Genomic DNA, 10,940 nt, shown 5'->3' with positions numbered 1-10,940 from the left:
ACTAGTTCACCAGGGGTATATTACTAACTAAGGACTAGTTCACCAGGGGTATATTACCAACTAAGGACTAGTTCACCAGGGGTATATTACTAACTAAGGACTAGTTCACCAGGGGTATATTACTAACTAAGGACTAGTTCAACAGGGGTATATTACTAAGGACTAGTTCACCAGGGGTATATTACTAACTCAGGACTAGTTCACCAGGGGTATATTACTAAGGACTAGTTCACCAGGGGTATATTACTAACTCAGGACTAGTTCACCAGGGGTATATTACTAAGGACTAGTTCACCAGGGGTATATTACTAAGGACTAGTTCACCAGGGGTATATTACTAAGGACTAGTTCACCAGGGGTATATTACTAACTCAGGACTAGTTCACCAGGGGTATATTACTAAGGACTAGTTCACCAGGGGTATATTACTAACTAAGGACTAGTTCACCAGGGGTATATTACTAACTAAGGACTAGATCACCAGGGGTATATTACTAACTAAGGACTAGTTCACCAGGGGTATATTACTAACTAAGGACTAGTTCACCAGGGGTATATTACTAACTAAGGACTAGTTCACCAGGGGTATATTACTAACTAAGGACTAGATCACCAGGGGTATATTACTAACTAAGGACTAGTTCACCAGGGGTATATTACTAACTAAGGACTAGTTCACCAGGGGTATATTACTAACTAAGGACTAGTTCACCAGGGGTATATTACTAACTAAGGACTAGTTCACCAGGGGTATATTACTAACTAAGGACTAGTTCACCAGGGGTATATTACTAACTAAGGACTAGTTCACCAGGGGTATATTACTAACTAAGGACTAGTTCACCAGGGGTATATTACTAACTAAGGAGTAGTTCACCAGGGGTATATTACTAACTAAGGACTAGATCACCAGGGGATTATTACTAACTAAGGACTAGTTCACCAGGGGTATATTACTAACTAAGGACTAGTTCACCAGGGGTATATTACTAACTAAGGTCTAGTTCACCAGGGGTATATTACTAACTAAGGACTAGTTCACCAGGGGTATATTACTAACTAAGGACTAGATCACCAGGGGTATATTACTAACTAAGGACTAGTTCACCAGGGGTATATTACTAACTAAGGACTAGTTCACCAGGGGTATATTACTAACTAAGGACTAGTTCACCAGGGGTATATTACTAACTAAGGACTAGTTCACCAGGGTATATTACTAACTGGGGACTAGTTCACCAAGAATTATATTACTAAGGACTAGTTCACCAGGGGTATATTACTAACTAAGGACTGGTTCACCAGGGGTGTATTACTAACTCAGGACTAGTTCACCAGGGGTATATTACTAACTCAGGACTAGTTCACAGAGGTATATTACTAACTAAGGACTAGTTCACCAGGGGTATATTACTAAGACTAGTTCACCAGGGGTATATTAACTAAGGACTAGTTCACCAGGGGTATATTACTAACTAAGGACTAGTTCACCAGGGGTATATTACCAACTAAGGACTAGTTCACCAGGGGTATATTACTAAGGACTAGTTCACCAGGGGGTATATTACTAACTAGGACTAGTTGACCAGGGGTATATTACTAAGGACTAGTTCACCAGGGGCATATTACTAACTAAGGACTAGTTCTGGGGGTATATTACCAAGTTCTAAGGACTAGTTCACCAGGGTATATTACCAACTAAGGACTAGTTCACCAGGGGTATGTTACTAACTAAGGACTAGTTCACCAGGGATATATTACTAACTAAGGACTAGTTCACCAGGGGTATAGTACTAACTAAGGACTAGTTCACCAGGGATATATTACTAACTAAGGACTAGTTCACCAGGGGTATATTACTAAGGACTAGTTCACCAGGGGTATATTACTAACTAAGGACTAGTTCACCAGGGGTATATTACCAACTAAGGACTAGTTCACCAGGGGTATATTACTAACTAAGGACTAGTTCACCAGGGGTATATTACTAAGGACTAGTTCACCAGGGGTATATTACTAAGGACTAGTTCACCAGGGGTATATTACTAAGGACTAGTTCACCAGGGGTATATTACTAAGGACTAGTTCACCAGGGGTATATTACTAACTAAGGACTAGTTCACCAGGGGTATATTACTAAGGACTAGTTCACCAGGGGTATATTACTAACTAAGGACTAGATCACCAGGGGTATATTACTAACTCAGGACTAGTTCACCAGGGGTATATTACTAACTAAGGACTAGTTCACCAGGGGTATATTACTAACTAAGGACTAGTTCACCAGGGGTATATTACTAACTAAGGACTAGTTCACCAGGGGTATATTACTAACTAAGGACTAGTTCACCAGGGGTATATTACTAACTAAGGACTAGTTCACCAGGGGTATATTACTAACTAAGGACTAGTTCACCAGGGGTATATTACTAACTAAGGACTAGTTCACCAGGGGTATATTACTAATGACTAGTTCACCAGGGGTATATTACTAACTAAGGACTAGTTCACCAGGTATTACTAACTAAGGACTAGTTCACCAGGGGTATATTACTAAGGACTAGTTCACCAGGGGTATATTACTAAGGACTAGTTCACCAGGGGTATATTACTAACTAAGGACTAGTTCACCAGGGGTATATTACTTTGGACTAGTTCACCAGGGGTATATTACTAAGGACTAGTTCACCAGGGGTATATTACTAACTAAGGACTAGTTCACCAGGGTATATTACTAAGGACTAGTTCACCAGGGGTATATTACTAACTAAGGACTAGTTCACCAGGGGTATATTACTAAGTACTAGTTCACCAGGGTATATTACTAACTAAGGACTAGTTCACCAGGGTATATTACTAAGGACTAGTTCACCAGGGGTATATTACTAACTAAGGACTAGTTCACCAGGGGTATATTACTAACTCAGGACTAGTTCACCAGGGGTATATTACTAAGGACTAGTTCACCAGGGGTATATTACTAAGGACTAGTTCACCAGGGGTATATTACTAACTAAGGACTAGTTCACCAGGGGTATATTACTAAGGACTAGTTCACCAGGGGTATATTACTAACTTCAAGGGGTACTAGGACTCACCAGGGGTATATTACTAACTAAGGACTAGTTCACCAGGGGTATATTACTAACTAAGGACTAGATCACCAGGGGTATATTACTAACTCAGGACTAGTTCACCAGGGGTATATTACTAACTAAGGACTAGTTCACCAAGGGTATATTACTAACTAAGGACTAGTTCACCAGGGGTATATTACTAAGGACTAGTTCACCAGGGTATATTACTAACTAAGGACTAGTTCACCAGGGTATATTAACTAAGGACTAGTTCACCAGGGGTATATTACTAACTAAGGACTAGTTCACCAGGGGTATATTACTAACTAAGGACTAGTTCACCAGGGGTATATTACTAACTAAGGACTAGTTCACAGGGTATATTACTAACTAAGGACTAGTTCACCAGGGGTATATTACTAACTAAGGACTAGTTCACCAGGGGTATATTACTAACTAAGGACTAGTTCACCAGGGGTATATTACTAAGGACTAGTTCACCAGGGGTATATTACTAACTAAGGACTAGTTCACCAGGGGTATATTACTAACTCAGGACTAGTTCACCAGGGGTATATTACTAACTCAGGACTAGTTCACCAGGGGTATATTACTAACTAAGGACTAGTTCACCAGGGGTATATTACTAAGGACTAGTTCACCAGGGGTATATTACTAAGGACTAGTTCACCAGGGGTATATTACTAACTAAGGACTAGTTCACCAGGGGTATATTACCAACTAAGGACTAGTTCACCAGGGGTATATTACTAAGGACTAGTTCACCAGGGGTATATTACTAACTAAGGACTAGTTGACCAGGGGTATATTACTAAGGACTAGTTCACCAGGGGTATATTACTAACTAAGGACTAGTTCACCAGGGGTATATTACCAACTAAGGACTAGTTCACCAGGGGTATATTACCAACTAAGGACTAGTTCACCAGGGGTATGTTACTAACTAAGGACTAGTTCACCAGGGGTATATTACTAACTAAGGACTAGTTCACCAGGGGTATAGTACTAACTAAGGACTAGTTCACCAGGGATATATTACTAACTAAGGACTAGTTCACCAGGGGTATATTACTAAGGACTAGTTCACCAGGGGTATATTACTAACTAAGGACTAGTTCACCAGGGGTATATTACCAACTAAGGACTAGTTCACCAGGGGTATATTACTAACTAAGGACTAGTTCACCAGGGGTATATTACTAAGGACTAGTTCACCAGGGGTATATTACTAAGGACTAGTTCACCAGGGGCATATTACTAACTAAGGACTAGTTCACCAGGGGTATATTACTAACTAAGGACTAGTTCACCAGGGGTATATTACTAACTAAGGACTAGTTCACCAGGGGTATATTACTAACTAAGGACTAGATCACCAGGGGTATATTACTAACTAAGGACTAGATCACCAGGGGTATATTACTAACTCAGGACTAGTTCACCAGGGGTATATTACTAACTAAGGACTAGTTCACCAGGGTATATTACTAACTAAGGACTAGTTCACCAGGGGTATATTACTAACTAAGGACTAGTTCACCAGGGGTATATTACTAACTAAGGACTAGTTCACCAGGGGTATATTACTAACTAAGGACTAGTTCACCAGGGGTATATTACTAACTAAGGACTAGTTCACCAGGGGTATATTACTAACTAAGGACTAGTTCACCAGGGGTATATTACTAAGGACTAGTTCACCAGGGGTATATTACTAACTAAGGACTAGTTCACCAGGGGTATATTACTAACTAAGGACTAGTTCACCAGGGGTATATTACTAACTAAGGACTAGTTCACCAGGGGTATATTACTAAGGACTAGTTCACCAGGGGTATATTACTAACTAAGGACTAGTTCACCAGGGGTATATTACTAAGGACTAGTTCACCAGGGGTATATTACTAAGGACTAGTTCACCAGGGGTATATTACTAAGGACTAGTTCACCAGGGGTATATTACTAAGGACTAGTTCACCAGGGGTATATTACTAACTAAGGACTAGTTCACCAGGGGTATATTACTAAGGACTAGTTCACCAGGGGTATATTACTAACTAAGGACTAGTTCACCAGGGGTATATTACTAAGGACTAGTTCACCAGGGGTATATTACTAAGGACTAGTTCACCAGGGGTATATTACTAACTCAGGACTAGTTCACCAGGGGTTATATTACTAAGGACTAGTTCACCAGGGGTATATTACTAAGGACTAGTTCACCAGGGGTATATTACTAACTAAGGACTAGTTCAACAGGGGTATATTACTAAGGACTAGTTCACCAGGGGTATATTAACTAAGGACTAGTTCACCAGGGGTATATTACTAAGGACTAGTTCACCAGGGGTATATTACTAACTAAGGACTAGTTCACCAGGGGTATATTACTAACTAAGACTAGTTCACCAGGGGTATATTACTAACTAAGGACTAGTTCACCAGGGGTATATTACTAACTAAGGACTAGTTCACCAGGGTATATTACTAAGGACTAGTTCACCAGGGGTATATTACTAACTAAGGACTAGTTCACCAGGGGTATATTACTAACTAAGGACTAGTTCACCAGGGGTATATTAACTAAGGACTAGTTCACCAGGGGTATATTACTAACTAAGGACTAGTTCACCAGGGGTATATTACTAAGGACTAGTTCACCAGGGGTATATTACTAACTAAGGACTAGTTCACCAGGGGTATATTACTAACTAAGGACTAGTTCACCAGGGGTATATTACTAACTAAGGACTAGTTCACCAGGGGTATATTACTAAGGACTAGTTCACCAGGGGTATATTACTAAGGACTAGTTCACCAGGGGTATATTACTAACTAAGGACTAGTTCACCAGGGGTATATTACTAAGGACTAGTTCACCAGGGGTATATTACTAAGGACTAGTTCACCAGGGGTATATTACTAACTAAGGACTAGATCACCAGGGGTATATTACTAACTCAGGACTAGTTCACCAGGGGTATATTACTAACTAAGGACTAGTTCACCAAGGGTATGTTACTAAGGACTAGTTCACCAGGGGTATATTACTAACTAAGGACTAGTTCACCAGGGGTATATTACTAACTAAGGACTAGTTCACCAGGGGTATATTACTAACTAAGGACTAGTTCACCAGGGGTATATTACTAATGACTAGTTCACCAGGGGTATATTACTAACTAAGGACTAGTTCACCAGGGGTATATTACTAAGGACTAGTTCACCAGGGGTATATTACTAAGGGCTAGTTCACCAGGGGTATATTACTAACTAAGGACTAGTTCACCAGGGGTATATTACTAAGGACTAGTTCACCAGGGGTATATTACTAACTAAGGACTAGTTCACCAGGGGTATATTACTAACTAAGGACTAGTTCGCCAGGGGTATATTACTAAGGACTAGTTCACCAGGGGTATATTACTAACTAAGGACTAGTTCACCAGGGGTATATTACTAACTAAGGACTAGTTCACCAGGGGTATATTACTAACTAAGGACTAGTTCACCAGGGGTATATTACTAACTAAGGACTAGTTCACCAGGGGTATATTACTAACTAAGGACTAGTTCACCAGGGGTATATTACTAACTAAGGACTAGTTCACCAGGGGTATATTACTAACTAAGGACTAGTTCACCAGGGGTATATTACTAACTAAGGACTAGTTCACCAGGGGTATATTACTAACTAAGGACTAGTTCACCAGGGGTATATTACTAACTAAGGACTAGTTCACCAGGGTATATTACTAACTAAGGACTAGTTCACCAGGGGTATATTACTAACTAAGGACTAGTTCACCAGGGGTATATTACTAACTAAGGACTAGTTCACCAGGGGTATATTACTAACTAAGGACTAGTTCACCAGGGGTATATTACTAACTAAGGACTAGTTCACCAGGGGTATATTACTAACTAAGGACTAGTTCACCAGGGGTATATTACTAAGGACTAGTTCACCAGGGGTATATTACTAACTAAGACTAGTTCACCAGGGTATATTACTAACTAAGGACTAGTTCACCAGGGGTATATTACTAACTAAGGACTAGTTCACCAGGGGTATATTATTAGTTCACCAGGGGTATTTACTAAGGACTAGTTCACCAGGGGTATATTACTAAGGACTAGTTCACCAGGGGTATATTACTAACTAAGGACTAGTTCACCAGGGGTATATTACTAACTAAGGACTAGTTCACCAGGGGTATATTACTAACTATAGGACTAGTTCACCAGGGGTATATTACTAACTAAGGACTAGTTCACCAGGGGTATATTACTAACTAAGGACTAGTTCACCAGGGGTATATTACTAACTAAGGACTAGTTCACCAGGGTATGTTACTAAGGACTAGTTCACCAGGGGTATATTACTAACTAAGGACTAGTTCACCAGGGGTATATTACTAACTAAGGACTAGTTCACCAGGGGTATGTTACTAAGGACTAGTTCACCACGTTATTTATCATAATATAACAGAGACTGAACGTTATTTATCATAATATAACAGAGACTGAACGTTATTTATCATAATATAACTGAGAGACTAAACGTTATTTATCATAATATAATAGAGACTGAGCGTTATTTATCATAATATAACTGAGAGACTGAACGTTATTTATCATAATATAACTGAGAGACTGAACGTTATTTATCATAATATAACTGAGAGACTGAACGTTATTTATTATAATATAACAGAGACTGAACGTTATTTTCATAATATAACAGAGACTAAACGTTATTTATCATAATATAATAGAGACTGAACGTTATTTATCATAATATAACAGAGACTGAACGTTATTTATCATAATATAACAGAGACTGAACGTTATTTATCATAATATAACTGAGAGACTAAACGTTATTTATCATAATATAATAGAGACTGAACGTTATTTATCATAATATAACTGAGAGACTGAACGTTATTTATCATAATATTACTGAGAGACTGAACGTTATTTATCATAATATAACTGAGAGACTAAACGTTATTTATCATAATATAACAGAGACTGAACGTTATTTATCATAATATAACTGAGAGACTGAACGTTATTTATCATAATATAACTGAGAGACTGAGCGTTATTTATAATAATATAACAGAGACTGAGCGTTATTTATTATAATATAACAGAGACTGAGCGTTATTTATCATAATATGAGACTAAACGTTATTTATCATAATATTACTGAGAGACTGAAGTTATTTATCATAATATTACTGAGAGACTGAACGTTATTTATCATAATATAACTGAGAGACTGAGACGTTATTTATCATAATATAACTGAGACTGAGCGTTATTTATCATAATATAACAGAGAGACTGAACGCGTTATTTATCATAATATAACTGAGACTGAGCGTTATTAACTATTTATCATAATATAACAGAGACTGAACGTTATTTATCATAATATAATAGAGACTAAACGTTATTTATCATAATATAACAGAGACTGAATCATAATATAACAGAGACTGAGCGTTATTTATCATAATATAACTGAGAGACTGTTATTTATCATAATATAATAGAGACTGATTATTTATCATAATATTACTGAGAGACTGAGCGTTATTTATCATAATATAACTGAGAGACTGAACGTTATTTATCATAATATAACTGAGAGACTAATTATAATATAACAGAGACTGAACGTTATTTATCATAATATAACAGAGACTAAACGTTATTTATCATAATATAACAGAGACTAAACGTTATTTATCATAATATAACAGAGACTGAGCGTTATTTATCATAATATAACTGAGAGACTGAACGTTATTTATCATAATATAACTGAGAGACTGAACGTTATTTATCATAATATAACTGAGAGACTGAACGTTATTTATCATAATATAACTAGAGACTAAACGTTATTTATCATAATATAATAGAGACTGAACGTTATTTATCATAATATAACTGAGAGACATAATTTATCATAATATAACTGAGAGACTGAGCGTTATTTATTTAATATATAATATATTTATATAATATAACAGAGACTGAGCGTTATTTATCATAATATAACAGAGACTAAACGTTATTTATCATAATATAATAGAGACTGAACGTTATTTATCATAATATAACTGAGAGACTGAACGTTATTTATCATAATATAACTGAGAGACTGAGATCGTTATTTATCATAATATAACTGAGAGACTGAACGTTATTTATTATAATATAACAGAGACTGAACGTTATTTTTCATAATATAACAGAGACTAATTTATCATAATATAATAGAGACTAAACGTTATTTATCATAATATAACAGAGACTGAACGTTATTTATCATAATATTACTGAGAGACTGAACGTTATTTATCATAATATAACTGAGAGACTAAACGTTATTTATCATAATATAACTAGAGACTGAACGTTATTTATCATAATATAACTGAGAGACTGAACGTTATTTATCATAATATTACTGAGAGACTGAACGTTATTTATCATAATATAACTGAGAGACTAAACGTTATTTATCATAATATAACAGAGACTGAACGTTATTTATCATAATATAACTGAGAGACTGAACGTTATTTATCATAATATAACTGAGAGACTGAGCGTTATTTATAATAATATAACAGAGACTGAACGTTATTTATTATAATATAACAGAGACTGAACGTTATTTATCATAATATAATAGAGACTAAACGTTATTTATCATAATATTACTGAGAGACTGAACGTTATTTATCATAATATAACTGAGAGACTGAGACGTTATTTATCATAATATAACTGAGAGACTGAACGTTATTTATCATAATATAACAGAGAGACTGAGCGTTATTTATCATAATATAACAGAGAGACTGAGCGTTATTTATCATAATATAACTGAGACTGAGCGTTATTTATCATAATATAACAGAGACTGAACGTTATTTATCATAATATAATAGAGACTAAACGTTATTTATCATAATATAACAGAGACTGAGCGTTATTTATCATAATATAACAGAGACTGAACGTTATTTATCATAATATAACTGAGAGACTGAACGTTATTTATCATAATATAACTGAGAGACTGAACGTTATTTATCATAATATAACAGAGACTAAACATTATTTATCATAATATAACAGAGACTGAGCGTTATTTATCATAATATAACAGAGACTGAACGTTATTTATCATAATATAACAGAGACTGAACGTAGATCGTATTTATCATAATATAACAGAGACTGAGCGTTATTTATCATAATATAACTGAGAGACTAAACGTTATTTATCATAATATAATAGAGACTGAACGTTATTTATCATAATATAACTGAGAGACTCTAACGTTATTTATCATAATATAACTGAGAGACTGAACGTTATTTATCATAATATAACTGAGAGACTGAACGTTATTTATCATAATATAACAGAGACTGAATCGTTATTTATCATAATATAACAGAGACTGAAACGTTATTTATCATAATATAACTAGAGACTGAACGTTATTTATCATAATATAACTGAGAGACTGAGCGTTATTTATCATAATATAACTGAGAGACTGACGTTATTTATCATAATATAACTGAGAGACTAGCTGTTATTTATCATAATATAACTGAGAGACTGAACGTTATTTATCATAATATAATAGACTGAGTTAGATCTAGCTGGTTATTTATCATAATATAATAGAGACTGAACGTTATTTATCATAATATAACTAGAGACTGAACGTTATTTATCATAATATAACTGAGAGACTAATATAACTGAGAGATCTGAACGTTATTTATCATAATATAACA

The sequence above is a fragment of the Oncorhynchus gorbuscha genome, unplaced genomic scaffold (genome assembly GCF_021184085.1).
Source record: "Oncorhynchus gorbuscha isolate QuinsamMale2020 ecotype Even-year unplaced genomic scaffold, OgorEven_v1.0 Un_scaffold_1489, whole genome shotgun sequence".
Taxonomy (NCBI): domain Eukaryota; kingdom Metazoa; phylum Chordata; class Actinopteri; order Salmoniformes; family Salmonidae; genus Oncorhynchus; species Oncorhynchus gorbuscha.
The sequence above is the reverse complement of the archived record's forward strand: the minus strand, read 5'-3'. Positions refer to the sequence as shown.